This window comes from Phacochoerus africanus, chromosome 5, assembly GCF_016906955.1.
Source record: "Phacochoerus africanus isolate WHEZ1 chromosome 5, ROS_Pafr_v1, whole genome shotgun sequence".
In the NCBI taxonomy this organism is placed as follows: Eukaryota; Metazoa; Chordata; class Mammalia; order Artiodactyla; family Suidae; genus Phacochoerus; species Phacochoerus africanus.
In genome coordinates this window covers 58,204,172-58,222,276 of record NC_062548.1, presented here as the reverse complement: position 1 = coordinate 58,222,276, position 18,105 = coordinate 58,204,172, and the positions used below count along the sequence as shown (strand labels likewise).

The window sequence follows — 18,105 nt, the reverse complement described above, 5'->3', positions numbered from 1 at the left end:
GGATAAGCCCACAGCTCAGCAGCTTATAATGATGGGTCTCCAAACATCCTGCAATGGCCCCTTCTGAAACTGAAAACAGCCTTTTCTCTCGGAAAAAAGAAAGAACTGGAATGAGACCAAGCCTGTAGAGACGAGAGAGGCCAGGAGTGAACTTGATTGGGCAGCAGTGTCTTCCCCCATCCCTCTGCCAGGCTGCACAAAGTTAAAAAAAACCTAGCCTGGCTCCCATTTCTGAGCCATGGTTTCCACAGAGTCAAAATTAAAACCTAGGGTGCCTGACAGGCAAAGACTGTGTGTCTGCATGCGTGCTCACCTGCAAGTCCACATATGGACAGCACACACCGCACCGTGTGGCTACAGGAAGGAACAAACCCTTACGGAGAGGTTGCTGAGCAGGTAAGTTCCAGCCAAATGTAACCTTCGCCTTAGAAACCAGGAAGTGCATAATTAGATTACAATCTCTCCAGCACCGTGGGAGAGATTTGATCAATTGGAGCCAAGATCAGTTACGTTATTTGGTTTACCTAAGTAATGGACCCTTAAATGCAATCAATACATCTCCAGGCTGCGAGTCTTCAAGACCTGAGATGCATTCAACAAAAACACAGATGGATTTTCAAAGGACCCTAGGATGTTCAGTCACTGGGGAGGGAGCTGGAGGAGTGGGAAGGGAGGTCAGGGAACAGACTTCAAAGCCAGCTATGGAGTCTGCTTTCCCTTCCCATTGGTACGCTATTTTCATGTCCATTTGTCTGTTTGGGCAGGCTGCACACGAATTAAATTTGCTTCACCAAAGTAGGCATGACACTCAGTTTCTTTTTAATATTTCAGTATGAAAACATACTTATAGGAGAAAGAATAAGATTTCTATTTATGCTCAAAGAAATCCACAAAACTTAACTGTGAAGGTATGAAGAAAAACAGCAAGTGGAGTTTCACATCTTCTATCTCCCTGCCCCATCTCCCCTCCACAAAGGGATTTAGGGAAGGGCAGTGGGGGTGTCGTGTCTGATGTGGGGACCACCCAGGGCTGTGTCCTGCCTTCTAGGACTACACTTGTTTGGGCTGGATCCATGATCCCCATGGTAACACCAGACTTCCTGACTGCCCACCCTTCCTGTCCCACAGGAGTTCAGGTAGAGGAGCTGGGTATAGCAAATGCCATTTAATTTGGTAAGTCCACTTAGCAATTCTTAGGGTTTAAAGCCTACAAATAATGTCCATAGAGCCGGAACACTCCTCAGAGCCGCCTTTGTAAGCCCGTTCACCACCAGCCTGAATTAAATCTCCCACAAGAGCTGAAGAGCCATAGCAGCACCTGTTCACACTTCCTGCCGCCTGCTTGTAGTACCACTTGGGCCTGGGCGCCTGCAATGTGCGAGCCTCTTACCCACAATTTAACATGCCTGCAATAATTAGAAAGTGAAGAAACTAAGCCTCGTCCTTCCCAAGAAGAGAGTTTCTATTAAAAGGGGTGGGGGAATGTGACAAGAGGGGACGTGGGAGAGGGGAATCTACACCAAGAGGCTTGTTTGCATAGCTTTTGAGTCTCTTTGGTAATGATGCAGAGAAGCTGCGGTAATCCGAAACAGGTAATCAAAAAGTCATTTATGTTTTCCTTTGATCATCAATCACTTTCCTCTTGGCAGCAGTTGAAAAAGTATGTTTTGCTCAGAAGTCAGCCCATTGCCTTGATATCTACCACACCTGACCCGTGCTCAGGGTCAGCACAGTGGCCACCAGGGAATTTCACATCTTGCTTTGCACAGTAACTGAGAGTTGCCTGTGTGAGCAGTCTTCTGAATAAACATGATAATGTCTCTAAAGTCAGGTCTGCTCGGTGCCCACAGGGCGTTCCACCGTCAACTTCTTCAGATAACTTTCTTCCAAAATGCAGGAAAAGCAGTATTTCCCATTGTGGCACAGTGGGTTAAGAACATGACTAAGGTTCGATCCCTGGCCTTGCTCAGTGGGTTAAGGATCCAGCGTTGGTGTGAGCTGTGTGTAGGTCGCAGATGCAGCTCAGATCCCGTGTTGCTGTGGCTGTGGTGTAGGCCAGAGACTGCGGTTCCAATTCGCCTGGGAACTTCCATATACCACAGGTATGGCCCTAGAAAGCCAGGGAAAAAAAAAAAGCATGAGGGCGCTGTCTCCTCATGTGTGGAATGAGGATAACATTGTGACACGAGCACGTCTGGTCTGGAATGAAGGGAAATCAAGTATGTGAGGCACCTAGAATCATCTGGGACTCAAGGCAGGTGCTTCACCTATTAGGATGCTTGTCAGGAGCAGGGTCCTGCAGGAGGTCCCCTCTGAGTGCCTTGCATCCTTATGACCACATTGCCTGGGGATGCAGTGAGAGGAGGCCACCTGCTCAGAGCACAGAGGGAACCCAGCAGAGCTCTCAGTGGCAGCCTTGCCTTGATGGTGGCCACCTAATTCTGCATGAACCCCACCTGCAGATCCTTCCTCCTCATCCTCCTGACAGACAGCATTAAGGGATTAACTAGCACTTGGGGCTCTAAAGAGACTGAAGGGTGTTTATGGGTGAAACCCAAGTACAGAAAGCCTATGGCTGTCACCTGAGTGTACAAGGACTGCCTCACATCTAATGATGGATCAGCTCCTTAAATCGGGCAGCGTGCTTGCCAGGGGCTGCAGGTTTTGTCCTGGGGAAGGTTTCTCGCTCCGCGGCACCACTGCTTCCATTTCCTTCAGCAGAGTCGGCTCAGGAGTGGACGGGACCCTGGCGGTCATTCGCATGCCCTCTCCACTCACCATTGGCCTGGTGGGAAGAGCGCAGGGCCACCCCTGGTCAATGGATTACCTCGCAGCCTCTGAGACTGTTCTCTCATCCATGAAATGAGGATGCTGCCCTCCATGGTCACTGTAATGGTTAATTTTACGTGTCAACCTGACAAGGCCACTGGGTGCCCAGACACATGGGCGACCCTTCTGGGTGCATCTGGAAGGGAGTTTCTGGATGGGATCAATGTATGAGTCAAAAGCCTGAGCAAAGCAGACTGTTCTCTCTGGGATGGGCCGCATCCATTCCCAGGAAGGCCTGGATGGAATCAAGAAAAGCTTGACCTTCCCTGAACAAGAAGGGACTTGAGCGGAAACTCAGACCCTTCCTGGGCCCTGCAGGGAGCTTCTACCATTGGCCGTTCTTGTTCACCAACCTTAAGGCTCAGACTAGAAATCCCTGGCTCCTCTGGGTCTCACTGAATTGCTGACTGGTCCTGCAGAGCTTGGGATGTGCCGGCCCCCAAAAATCACATGAGCCAGTCCCTCATGATAAATCTCTTTATACACACACACACACATATGCACACACACGTATATGTGTATATGTATGTATGCGTATGTGTATATGTACATATACATTTATATATATATAAACACACACATACATGTACTTGGTTCTGTTTCTCTGGAGAACCCTGACCAACAGAATCATCAAGGATATTTGATGTCTCACCCACACCCAATGGTGGTCCAGTCTCCACATGAACCCCTCCCACAGAGCAGACCTCCTTGCCTCCCAGGGAAGCCCCACCCCAGTTGAGACTTCAAAGTGGTCAGACCAGCCATATTCTCATACAAGGAGTTATGTCTCACAGGTGTGATGTGACCTGAGCAGAATACACCTACTCATGTTTTCGTCCTCGTTGGCCATCAGGACTCCTTCAACACAGGCTGAGGTTGCCTTGGTTGTTATTGTTAGTTTTGCTCCATTTTGGATTTCCTGGTTCTGTCACGATGTTGGTAACACTGAGTCAGGAGTTAACCCTTAACCCATTTTCACATGCATCATCTCAAGGTTAAATCACCACCCAGTGTTCTGTTCTGCAGGGGACACTGAGTGAAGAGTGAAGGGCCTCCCATGTATTACGGTCACCAACATTGCTTTGTTAGCTTAGGGGCAGAAACTGTGCAATTCTTGTCACTGGAAGACCAGCTCTTCCCCCCGCACACCATCCAGAGACTAGATTAGTATCATTAGCTCCAACAGGAAACAGGAGACAGCCCCCGGCCAGGAGCCCCACTCCCCGCCAGCACAGGCCACCAGCCCTGAGAGGACATCACCATCACCCGGGAATCTTCAAACAAAAAATGCCAGGCCCAACCTCAGAGATTCCTATTCAGTTGGGGGTGTGGGGGGCGGGGGGGGGGTATTAATAAGAATTGCATAGGTGATTATGTGGGGCAGCTGGCCTGAAAACCAGTGTTCTGTCCAGGCCAGGGGTCAGTGCACTTTTTCTGGGAAGAGCCAGACAGCAAATATCTTTGGCTGTGTGGTCCTTATGGTCACTGGGGCAGCCACTGGGCTCTGCTCCTGCAGCAAAAAAGCAGCCACAGAAAGCATGTAAATGAACGTTTTGACCATGTCCCAATAAAACTTTATTTACAAAAACAAGCGGTGTGCTGTATTCGGTCCACAGGCCATTGGAGGAGTCAATTAATCCATTCCTCACCCAGTTTTAAAAGGCTGGTTGCACGAAATATAAATGCATGGCACTGTGTTGTCACCCAGCTCACCCTTCTCCATCCTGCTGTGTCATGAGGGACTCTCAGACGGCTGGATGAGATCAACATTCACTCCTGATCCAACGTTCCTTTCCTGTATCAAACTGACAATCCCATCCAGACAGGAACTAACTTGTTCTCAGCGAATCCTTTCTGTCTCCCGGTAATCACTGCTGCCTTTTTAGAGGTTCGCAAACATCTGTTTAAGATTGCTTCTAGAATTTCATCAGAAACTGACTTTGGCTCACCCATCTGTAGTTTCAAAACTCATGTTCCCTGACATCATTTACAATCTTCAGGCAGCCCATTCTCCTTGACTCACAAAACACTATCTAAAGTGGCCCCACAACACATCGGCAAGTCCCTCTGGTGCCCAGATCTAAATGCATTTTTAGCAGCTCTCATTATCCCTTCTATCTTGGGCTTTAATTTCTCCAAACCATGTTTATTCTGCCCTTTGCAATGTCAAGATCGTTTTTCCTGACAAATGCGATCAAGTCAAAATAGGAGTCAGGCAGTTCTGCTCCCTCCGTGTCATCTGCGTGCACAAGACCATCTGTTCTAAATAAGACTATAGATTCTTTCTCTTGGCTCCAGATACATTTGTTGAAAACCCTCTCTATCCAGGTGGCCTTGAACTCCGGGCTGCCCGGGGCAGTCTGGTTCATATCCTTGACCCTGAGGTATGCATTCATAGAGCCTCTTCTCTTGGAAAGGTATCCTGCCTGAACAGCTGGTTCCACAGAAAAAAAGCCGAGGAAATGGAGGGAGACAGCATTTCACAGACTTGCTGGCTTCCCAGGTCAATCACACTCTCCAAAAAAAGAGGAAAACATCTCTGCTGCAATCTCCAGCCATGCCGGGGTTCATTTCCCAGATGTGTGTGACTAGCACAAATGATTTAATCTCGTTCTCAGCTTGGGGGAATCTTCACACCCACAAATGCCTACATACATGATCATAGCACCTAGCAAGGCACCCGTGGCACAGTGTAACCACTCAGTCAATGTACCTACTGTGACGATGAGTATCACTATCAAAGAACTGCATTCCTTCAACTTTGCCTCCCTGCCCTTTCCAAAAGTCTCTCCCACCTCCTTGAAGGAGTCTTTGTCTTCCTTGGAAAGCTGGACTCGTCAGAGGAAGTGTCTCCTCTGACAAGGAAGCAACCCACCTTGCTCGTGAGCTGCTCTGGCAGGGATGCAAACATATATTCCTTGAATACCTCATCATCTCTATTTCATGGAATCAAGATAAATGACTATCCTTCATGGGTTCCTTGGGGATACTCTCCCCCACTGCCCCCTACCCAAAAAAAAAAAAAAAAAAAAACTTGGGAGATTTCAACTCCCAAATAGCGAGAGTAAATCACACTAGCTAGAAAATAAAATGACTACGTTAACTTTCAGAGAGAAAGACTGACCGCAGGCATATTCAAATAAGGACATTAGAAAAAGGACCACCCAGGAACACATGAGGGATGGCTGGGGTTGCAGCATCAACTATAAAAATAGCAAGGCTTTACTGAGGGACTACCATATGCCAAGAAATGACATACTAGGCCTCTCCGAAATGTCATCTCACGTACTCCTTTCAACAATTCTGCTGGAGACGCAGGCTCAGGACTCCACGGGTGTATCACTGGTCAATGACAGGAACAGAGTTCACCCCAAGTCTTCTGCACCCCAAAGTTCATGCTTGCTTATACTATGCTACTTTATAAAGACCATCCGAGCCTGTTTCTAGACCCACTTAAAAAATAAAATGCCTCCATGAGACAAGCCAAATAATATTTACTTGCCTTTTAGAGAAATCTATAAACCTTGTTGATTAAATGGATAGTTGACCTTTAATCATCAATTCTGGGTGATGAAAGTCAGATATCCAAGGCTGCTTTTTTATGTAAGACAAACAAAATACACACAAGGCCAGGAACTTGAGGCAGGTAATTACAATGAAGTGCATACATTCATTAAACTCAAAAAAGGTATCATTTTGATACATCCTGGGGACCAGAGAGAAAGTGAATGAATACCACGACGTGGCCTAGAGTTGGTCCTGAATTCAGAAGACAGGGCTCTGTTATGGACTGAATATTTGTTTCCCCATTCGTATGGTAAAACGCTCATCCCCAGAGGGATAGTATTTGGAGATGGACCCTTTGGGAGGTAATACAGATTTGATGAGGTCATGGGATTACGACCGGATTAGCGCCCTTATACGCAGAGGAAGAGACCAGAGCCCTCTCTCTTCTCCACCAAGTGAGGACACAGCAAGAAGACATTTAGCACAAACCTGGAAGAGGAATCAGCTGCCACCTGATCTTGGACTTCCCAGCCTTCAAAACTGTCAAGAATAAATGTCCATTGTAGAAGCCACCCAGCTTTTTTGATACAGCAGGCTGAACCAACTAAAACAGGTTCCTGTCCTAGTCCACACACTTGCTAGGTGCATGACCCTGTTTAAGACATTTGGTGGCCATGAGTTTTCGGTAGTTACATTTTTCATTGAAACTCTATGTCTTCTGTCCACAAATGAGGCTACAACATCAGATATCCATGTGTAAGAGAATGAAATTGGACCCTGTGATGGGGAGCCCTTAGACCACCACCATGCTGAGATATCTGCTAAAAGAACACCGACTCCACTCAGAGTGCCTTTTATAACTAGGTTTACTATAGCCGTTCAGTAGAGATGCAAAGTTGGATCCTAAGAGAGAAGACACAGAGGCGTCTGGAAGAATGCTTGAGCAGGCTTCCTAAGCTCTCTCCCTCCCAAAAGGGTTCACAGAGAACACGCTTTTCTCCCAGCAACAAAAATGCAACAGCCCACATACAATGTGTCTGCCCAGAGAAGCCCATTGGAGATGGCCACACAGATTTTCTAGGAAGCTCTTCCTAGCCCAAAGCCAAACCCAAACTACTGACACCTCCCTAGAAGGAAGACAAGAGATCCCTGCCTCATACCAAAATCAGCTCAAACTAGATCACAGACCTAAATGCAAGGGCTCAAATTACAAAACTCTTAGAAAATCTAGGAGCAAATCTTCATGCCCTTAATGAGGAATGCTTTCTTAGATATGCCACTCAAAGTATAAATAGCAACAACAAAATAAAGGGGGTTCATCAACATTAAAACCTTGTGTGTTTCAAACATCCTCATCAAAAAAAGTGAAAAGACACACACAGAACAACAGAAATATTTGTAAATCGTACATCTGATAAGACCTATCTAGAATTACAAAGAATTCTTGCAACTCAAAAAGAAAAAGAATCTGTTTTAACATGCGAGAAGAACCTGTATGGATTTTTCTCCAGAGAAGATACTTAAGTGGCCAATAAGCACGTGGAAAAAGCGGTCTACATCCTTCAGCATTAGGGAAAGGCCAATCACAACCACAGTGAGATACCGCCTCACCTGACTAGAATCAAAAAGACATCATAACAAGAACTGGCGAGGATACGGAGGCATTAGCATCTTCACACACTCCTGGTGGAATATAAAATGATGCACACACTTTGGGAAACAGTCTGGCAGTTTCTCAACCAGTGAAACGCAGAGTTACAACATTTGAACCAGCAATTCCCCTTCTAGGTCTATACCCAAGAAAACTGAAAACACATATTCACACAAAAACCTGTATACAGATGCTCAAAGCAGCATTACTGTATCAGCCAAAAAAGCATGAACAACTCAAAGGTTCATCAAGTGGTGACGGGATAAATAAAATGTAGTTATACATCTCATGGAATACTATTCGGCAATAATAAGGAATTAAGTACTGCCGTGTGCTACAACTTAGAGAAAACCAAAAAATGTTATGCTAAGCAAAACAAATCAAACACAAAGGCCTTACATTGTATAATTCCATTTATATGAGAGGTCCAGAACAGGAAAATCTATAGAGACATGAAGCAGATTCGTGGTTTTTCTAGGGCTGTGGGTAGTGGGGAGGTGGTAGAGGTGACAGCTAACTGGTACAGGGTTTCTTCTGGGGGGGTATGAAAATTTTAAAATTGACCATGGTGAATACGCCCCCCTGTGTAAATACACTGTACACTTCTACGATGAGTTGTAGGCTATGTGAATTATCTCTTAATAGAGCTGTTTTTTTGTTGTTTTTCGTTTTTGGCAGCCCCAGGGCATATAGAGTTCTCTGGCCAGGGATCAGATCCAAGGCACAGTTGCAACCCATGCCGAAGCTGCAGCAACGCCAGATCCTTAACCCATTGTGCCGGGCCAGGGATCGAACCTTCGTCCTGGTGCTGCAGAAACACTGCTAATCCTGTCATGCCTCAGCAGGAACTCCAGAGCTGGTTACTTTTCTTTTTTTTAATTTTTATTTTTTGGTTTTTTTAGGGCCACACTGGGGGCATATGAAAGTTCCCAGGCTAGGGGTCGAATTGGAGCTACAGCTGCCGGCCTACACCACAGCTACAGCAATTCGGGATGTGAGCTGCATCTGCAACCTACACCACAGCTCACGGCAACGCCAGATCCTTAACCCACTGAGCCAGGTCAGGGATCAAACTCACAACCTCATGGTTCCTAGTTGGATTCTTTTCTGCTGCGCCACGATGGGAACTCCCAGAGCTGGTTATTTTTAGTTTGCTTTCTTTTTTTTAAGAAGAAAAATAGTATTTCTTTCTTCTAAACTGAGACAAGTTAACAAAAAGGCAATGAGAAAACAAGAGCTAATTTTGATCCAGAGGTCACATCAATGCTCCCATCTGGCTGAAGAGTTAGCCAAGGAGCCAGATGTCAGGACTGGAAGATGATGACCCAGGATCTGGCCCTGATGTCTTGCAAGTGCCTTTGAAGAGGACACTGAAAGCTTTTCTGGCATCAAACACAACAGCACACATACAACACACTTTATGATCCCAGCCACACGATGTGTTTCCTTAAAATCATAAATAAATTAAGTTCTGCAGGACCACAGATACAACAACGCACATGACTAAGCATTCGTTAACATTTAAAGGGCCCCCAAAGGGCCTGGGAGGCACAAGTGACAGACCTATTTCTGAACAAGGTGGGAAACACACTCCCCATCCTCTTCACTTGAACATGAGCTTCTGAGAACCATGTCATTCTCACCTGCCTGGCAGCTTGTTATCCACCCACATGTCACTGTTAAATCATTTGAGTAAATAGTAAAACGTTGGTTGAGGGAGTTCCCGTTGTGGTGCAGTGGAAACAAATCCGACTAGGATCCATGAGGACGTGGGTTCGATCCCTGGCCTTGCTCAGTAGGTCATAGATCAGCGTTGCCATAAGTTTCAGTGTAAGTCACAGATTCGGCTTGGATCCCACATGGGGCTGTGGTGTAGGCCAAGAGATGTTGCTCTGATTCGACCCTTAGCCTGGAAACTTCCATGTGCCGTGGGTGTGGCCCCAAAAAGCAAAAAAACAAAAATAAAAAAAATTAAAATGTTGGATGAAACAGAGGGAAAGTCCTGGTGTCACACAGGGGTGAGGCACACTCCAGGTAAGTTTTCTGTGTGTTTTCTCATGAGTCCCTAGCACCACCTAAGAATGCAAATTTTATAGATGGAGATACTGAAGCTCAGGAATGTTAACCTGCCTAAGGACACACAGCTACAAGGAACTAACCTCGGCTTCACACCCAGCTGATCTGGCTCCAAAGGCTGTACCCTTAACCACTGTGCTAAATGCCATCCATGGAAATTGGGCCACCTTTCCTTGACAATTTCCAGTGTCTTCTAGAAGACAGTCAAAGGTTTTGCTTCAGGATCTTGTTGGGGAAGTTGTTTAAATGTCTATTTTCATTTCATTACATTTATTTTAAAATTTTATTTAAAGATCCTTTTTGTTTGACATTAGCTTTATATGTAAAGAAAAGCTGCACAGATGGGAGAGAATCACCCATCTTCTCCATCACCCAGTGTACCCTATTGTTCCCATCTTTCATCACCGAGTGCACCTGTCACAACTAAAGAACCAGTCCTGTTCATTCCTATTAACTCAACGCCAAGCTTTCATTTAATTTCACGCCTCCCCCAACATCCTTTTTCTCTCCCAGGATCCCATGCCATTACAGTTTGTACTCACAGCTCCTTCACCTCCTCTGGTCTGTTACAGTCCCTCGGACTCGCCTTGTCTTTGATGACCTTGACAGTTCCGAGGAGTACCAGTCAGGCATTCGGTAGGATGTCCCTCAACAGGGGTTTTACTGTGATGGGCTTTCTCATCATCAGACTGAGATTACAGCATTTGAGGTGATGCACACTTCCTGTTAAGTCTCATCAAGGACACATCCTGTCATGTGACTTACCACTGCTGACGCTGACCCTGGTCACCCTGGCTGAGGAAGCGTCTGCCAGGTTTTCTCCTCCACACACTCACCTCCCACCTCATCATACTCCGCTCTTTGGAGTAAGTCACATAACACAGCCCGCATCCTGGGGATGAGGAGTTAAACTCCACTTCATGCAGGTGGTGGCGGCGGGAGTAAGCTACACACATAGTCTTATTTTTTAATGGGGTTAATTTGTCATGACATGGAAACAAATAAAACATGCCAATTGACCGTGCTCTGCCCTGCCCTGTTCAGAGTGACCCCCGGCTCATTCTGAGGCCTCACTGCTCATTCTCCTTGGATCTCAGAATCACAGCAGGTAAGAAGCCCTTTCTACAAGGTAATAAAACAGTGAACCAACCAGCTTGCAGAAAAAGTCAGAAATCTGGTCCATCCTAGAGGAACCTTAGCAAACAAGAGAAGGTCGGAGAAGGAAGAAAGTTATCCCTTGGGAGAGGCGGTGACACGTGGTCCATATGTGTGCATGGAAGTTTCTGATGAGCTCCATGCCATGACAGGTAATGTACATAGTTCCAAAGGAGGCATCGGGCTTTTCAAAGGAACTTTTCAGAGTTAATCTACCAAAATTAATTTCATGACTTTTCATATCCTCTGCCCACCCTGAATTTAAAAAAAAAAAAATCAAGAGAGAAGTGTGGGAGTTCCTGCTGTGGTGCAATGGGATCGGTGGCATCTTGGGAGCTCTGGGACACAAGTTCCATCCCCAGCCTGGCACAGAGGATTAAGAATCCGGCACTGCCACAGCTGCAGCTCAGGTCGCAACTGCAGCTTGGATCCAATCCCTGCCCTGGGAATTCCATATGCCCTGGGGTGGCCAAAAAAAGAGAGAGAGAACCGTGTATTTCTTTGAGGGAAAGCGGCCATCCTGTGGCTGTCAGCAGCACCACCGCTGGGGCTGGGGTGGCAAGGGGGGACTGAAGCACCCACTCTCACGCCGAGTCTAGTGAGAGAGGCTCCAAAGGAGAGAAGTGCGGCATTTGCTGTGGTTCCCCTAGAACTGGGGCGGTGAACTACATGGGGAGAGGGGAGGATGGCCCAGGGGGCATGGGGACTGCCTGCAGCCTGGGACCTGATGTTGAACTCCTGGTGGGAGTGCCAGCCACAGGTCACCCCAAGGCTTCTCCCGGGGAGGAGGTGACCCCACAGGGTCTGCACGGAGCAGACCTCCACAAAATGAGAATGTTCCCAAGGACAAGGCTGCCCAGCAGGGGAGCCAGAAGATGCCCAGGTGAACATGGCTAGAAAATCAGATAAGGGAGTTCCCGTCATGGCTCAATGGATTAGAAATCCCACTAGTACCCATGAGAATGGGGGTTCGATCCCCAACCCCGCTCAGTGGGTAAAGGATCCCGCATTGCTGTGGCTGTGTTGTAGGCCAGCAGCTGTAGCTCTGATTCAACCCCTGGTCTGGAAACATCCATATGCCGCAGGTACAGCCCTAAAAAGGAAAAAAAAAAAAAAATTACCGAAGGCATCCCAAAGTGGGAAGAGAAATACTCTAGGAGTCCACCAGTAAAGCCATCAGATCCTGAATAAAAGACAATTATTAGAGTCTGCTGGGCTCCGAGGAGGCAAGAAAAATCGCCAAGGGACACAAAGGTAAAAGCAAATAAACAAAGGAAAAAGCCTGGGCAGTGAGCTAAAAGGGAGGGTCCTATGAAGGAGATGCTCTTTAAGCCTGGGGCCACCAGGGAGCTAATGGAAATAGCTGCTTCTACCTGGGGACCAGGAAAGGGTCAACAGTCTCAGGGCAGCAGCACCCACGTCTCCTTGCAGAAGCCAAAGCAAACACTGTCCTAGGAAAGCAATGCTTTAGGCCCCAAGCCCTGTTCCACAGAGTAAGGTCAATCAAACGGGAGCTGGTAACCGAGGCTTCCCAAACGAAGCAACACCATGGAGCGAGAGTCAGAAGAAATAACAAACAATGGGTTTAGAGGACCACGGGCCTCGGATGTTTCAACTGCCAGGCAGACTATAAATAACTACACGTGAAGTATTAAAGGAGCAAAAGATAGAACCGTAAAAATAAGCAAGCAATGAGTGACTAGCAAAAATAACCCAGCAGTTCCAGTTTTGCAAGATGAAAAGAATTCAGGAGATGGGTTGCACAACAGCATGAATATACTTAACACTACACAACTGTACACTTACTACATGTTATGTTGGTGAATTTTAGGTGTAGTTTACCATAATTTTTAAAAATGGTGAGTTAAAAAGAACCAAATAAAACATTTTAAAATAAAACCAGGAGTTCCCATGGTGGCTCACAGGTTAAGAACCCGACATAGTGTCCATAAGGATGTGGGTTCCATCCCTTGGCCTCACTTAGTGGGTTAAGGATCCAGCATTGCCACAATCTTCGGCACAGGTTACAGATGTGGCTCCGATTGACAATAACACAATCATAGTGGGGGACTTTAACACCCCACTTACAGCAATGGACAGATCAACCAGACAGAAAATCAAGAAGGAAACACAGGCCCTGAAGGATGCACTGAACCACATGGACTTCACAGATATTTATAGGACATTTCATCCAAAAGCAACAGAATACACATTCTTCTCAAGTGCACATGGAACATTCTCTAAGACTGATCATATCCTGGGCTACAAATCCAACCATAACTTTAAGAAAACTGAAATCATATCAAGCATCTTCTCTGACCACAATGCTATACGACTGGAAATCAACAACAAGAAAAAAACTGCAAAAAACACAAACACGTGGAGACTCAACAACATGCTATTAAACAACCAATGGATCACAGAAGAAATCAAAGAGGAAATTAAAAAATACCTAGCAGCAAATGACAATGAAGATACGACACTCCAAAACCTATGGGATGTAGCAAAAGCTGTTCTAAGAGGAAAGTTTATAGCAATACAAGCCCACCTCAGGAAACAAGAAAAAGCCCAAATAAACAAGCTAACTTTACATCTAAAGCAGCTTGAGAGAGAAGAACAGACAAGACCTAAAGTTAGTAGAAGGAAAGAAATCATAAAGATCAGAGCAGAAATCAATGAAATAGAAACAAAGAAAACCACAGAAAAGATCAATGAGACGAAAAGCTGGTTCTTTGAAAAGATCAACAAAGTTGATAAACCCCTAGCCAGACTTATCAAGCAAAAGAGAGGACTCAAATCAATAAAATTAGAAATGAAAAAGGAGAAGTAACAATGGACACCACAGAAATACAAAAATCATAAGAGACTACTATATGCAACTATATGCCAATAAAATGGAAAACCTAGAAGAAATGGACAAATTCTTAGGAAAGTACAATCTTCCAAGACCCAACCAAGATGAAATAGAAAAGAGGAATGGACCCATCACAAGAACTGAAATTGAAACTGTGATTAAAAAACTTCCAACAAACAAAAGGCCAGGACCAGATGGCTTCAGAGGCGAATTCTATCAAACATTTAGAAAAGAGCTAACACCTCTCCTTCTGAAACTATTCCAAAAAATTGCAGAGGAAGGGATACTCCCAAACTCATTCTATGAGGCCACCGTCACCCTGGTACCAAAACCAAAGACTCCACAAAAAAAGAAAACTACAGGCCAATTTCACTGATGAACATCGATGCAAAAATCCTCAACAAAATACTAGCAAACCGCATCCAACAATACATGAAAAGGATTGTACATCACGATCAAGTGGGATTTATCCCAGGGATGCAAGGGTTCTTCAATATCTGCAAATCCATCAATGTGATACACCACATTAACAAACTGAAGAATAAAAACCATATGATCCTCTCAATAGACGTGGAAAAAGCCTTTGACAAAAATCCAACGCCCATTTCTGATAAAAACCCTTCAGAAAGTGGGCATAACGGGAAGCTACTCCAACATGATAAAGGCCATATACGACAAACCCACAGCGAACATCATTCTCAATGGTGAAAAGCTGAAAGAATTCCCGCTGAGATCAGGAACAAGACAAGGATGTCTACTCTCGCCACTACTCTTCAACATAGTTCTGGAAGTCCTAGCCACAGCAATCAGAGAAGTAAAAGAAATAAAAGGAATCCAAATTGGAAAGGAAGAAGTAAAACTATCACTATTTGCAGATGACATGATACTATACCTAGAGAATCCTAAAGACTCTACCAGAAAACTGTTAGAGCTTATCCACGAATTTGGCAAAGTTGCAGGATACAAAATCAATACACAGAAATCGATAGCATTTCTATATACTAACAATGAAAAAGCAGAAAAGGAAATTAGGGAAGCAATCCCGTTTACCATCGCATCCAAAAGAATAAAGTACCTAGGAGTAAACCTACCTAAAGAAACAAAAGACCTGTACTCTGAAAACTACAGGCCACTGATGAAAGAAATCAAAGATGACACAAATATGGAAAGCCATACCATGCTCATGGATTGGAAGAGTTAATATTATCAAAATGACTATAGTACCTAAGGCAATCTACAGATTCAATGCAATCCCTATCAAATTACCATGGACATTTTTCACAGAACTTGAACAAAATATTTTAAAGTTTGTTTGGAAGTACAAAAGACCCAGAATAGCCAAAGACATCCTGAAAAAGAAAAATGGAGCTGGAGGAATCAGCCTCCCGGACTTAAGACTATACTACAAAGCAACAGTCGTCAAAACTGCAAGGTACTGGCACAAAGACAGAAATATAGATCAGTGGAACAGGATAGAAAGCCCAGAATTAAACCCACACACCTACAGCCAGCTCATCTATGACAAAGGAGGCAAGAATATACAATGGAGAAAGGACAGCTTGTTCAGTAAGTGATGCTGGGAAAACTGGACAGCCACATGGAAAGGAATGAAATTAGAACACTCCCTAACACCAAACACAAACATAAACTCCAAATGGATTAAAGACCTAGATATAAGACCAGACACTATCAAACTCCTAGAGGAAAACATAGGCCAAACACTCTCTGACATAAATGACAGCAACATCTTCTCAGATCCACCTATCAGAATATTGACAATAAAAAGAAAAATAAACAAATGGGACCTACTCAAACTTCAAAGTTTCTGCACAGCAAAGGAAACCCTCAACAACACAAAAAGACAGCCCACAGAATGGGAGAAAATCTTTGCAAGTGAATCGACTGACAAGGGATTAATCTCCAAGATTTATAAACAACTTCTGCAGCTCCATACCAAAAAAACAAACAACCCCATCCAAAAATGGGCAGAAGATCTAAACAGACAATTCTCCAAAGAAGACATACAGATGGCCGAGAAACACATGAAAAGATGTTCAGCATCACTCATGATTAGAGAAATGCAAACCAAAACCATGATGAGGTACCACCTTACACCAGCCAGAATGGCCATCATACAAAAGTCTACAAAAAATAAGTGCTGGAGAGGGTGTGGAGAAAAAGGAACCTTAGTACACTGTTGGTGGGATTGTAAATTGGTGCAACCACTGTGGAAAGCAGGATGGAGATTCCTTAGAAAACTAAACACAGAACTACCATTTGATCCAGCAATCCCACTCCTGGGCATCTATCCAGAGAAAACCATGCCTCGCAAAGACACATGTACTCCAATGTTCATTGCAGCACTATTTACAATAGCCAAGACATGGAAACAACCTAAATGTCCATCGACAGAGGAGTGGATCCAGAAGATATGGTACATATACACAATGGAATATTACTCAGCCATCAAAAAGAAAGAAATACCAGCATTTTTTGCAACATGGATGGACCTAGAAACTATCTGCTAAGTGAAGTCAGCCATACAATGAGACACCAACATCAAATGCTTTCACTGACATGTGGAATCTGAAAAAAGGACAGACGGAACTTCTTTGCAGAACAGATGCTGACTCACAGACATTGAAAAACTTACAGTCTCCAAAGGAGACAGTTCAGGGGGTGGGGGGATGTGCCTGGGCTGTGGAATGGAAATCCTGTGAAATTAGATTGTTATGATCATTATACAACTACAGATGTGATAAATTCATTTGAGTAATAAAAAAATGAAAAAATAAATTTAAAAAACTGCAAAAAATAAATAAATAAATAATAAAAATGGTGAGTTACATTTAAAAAGAACCCAATAAAACATTTTAAAATAAAACCAGGAGTTCCCATGGTGGCTCACAGGTTAAGGACCTGACATAGTGTCCATAAGGATGTGGGTTCCATCCCTTGGCCTCACTCAATGGGTTAAGGATCCAGCACTGCCACAATCTTCGGCACAGGTTACAGATGTGACTCCGATCTGGTGTTGCTGTGGATGTGGTATAAGCTGGCAGCTGCGGCTCCAATGAGACCCCCTAGCCTGGGAACTTCCATATGCCGCGGGTGCGGCCCTAAAAAAAAACCTATAAATAAATAAATAAATATTGAAATGTTAAAGAATCACTTGCAAGATTATACAGCACATTAGTCAAAGCCGAAAAGAACATTAATGAGGTGGAAGGAAGAGCCGAAAAAAAATAACCCAAAAGGCAATTTAGAGAGGCGAGGAAGTGAAAATATAGAAGAGACACTCACTGACATGGTGTAAAAGAAGTCTAGGGACAGTCCTTGAGCAAAAGAATGAGTAGAAAGGGTGGAGGAAAGGGAATACATATTCAAGGAGATAATTGCTGAGACTTCGCTGGGGGTGGTAAGGCATGCATCCACAGTTATTCTAATGGGGGAAATGAAAAGAAATCCAACCTAGCTATGTTGCAATAAGACCGAAAAGCACCAAGATAAAAACAGGAAGTTCAACAGTAGCTAAACCCAGAAAACACAAAGCCAGCTTATGACCAGACCTGTCAGGTGAGAAACCCTCTGTATTTCTTACAATTACCTTCCTTTTCTCAACGCCTTTTCTTTCCCAACACAAACCCAAAGAGAAAGGCAGTTAGAAGGGTGGAGGGTGGGGGGATGAAAAAGGCCCCCAACACACCTCCCCACCCATAACCAGAACGCAAGTTTCTGAAGTTTTTATTAGCCTGTTAATATACTTGGTCGTACATTCAAACAGCTACTAATTGGAAACGGTGTGTTTTCTACTTAATACAACCATCCAGTGTAAAAGAGAATGAAGAGACTCATGAGCTGGCCTCCCTCAACCCAAAGGGCAGGTTAAATTCCTGGTACTTTTATACTGCAAGCTGCAGAAGAAATCAAGACCATCTCCCACCTCAGAAACCACAGTTGGCTTGATGACCATGGCCGGTGTCGATACAAAAATAATCATTATACCACCATAATTTCAATACCTGCACTCACC

The 18,105-nt window shown here is 44.7% G+C and overlaps 1 protein-coding gene across 13 annotated transcripts in view; it reads right to left on the bottom strand.

Annotated features, from left to right (window-relative positions):
* The window catches only part of AFF3 (ALF transcription elongation factor 3), a 598,632-nt gene that overhangs the window by 500,967 nt on the left and 79,560 nt on the right, over window positions 1-18,105 (bottom strand). For 2 of the 13 annotated variants that reach the window (XM_047781434.1, XM_047781433.1), the window contains exon 1: window positions 10,606-11,501. The exons of the other annotated variants lie outside the window; for them this stretch is intronic. The gene's annotated coding sequence lies outside the window, so the exon portion shown is untranslated. Of the gene's footprint in view, window positions 1-10,605; window positions 11,502-18,105 lie in introns of those variants that run through there. 13 annotated transcript variants of the gene reach the window in all.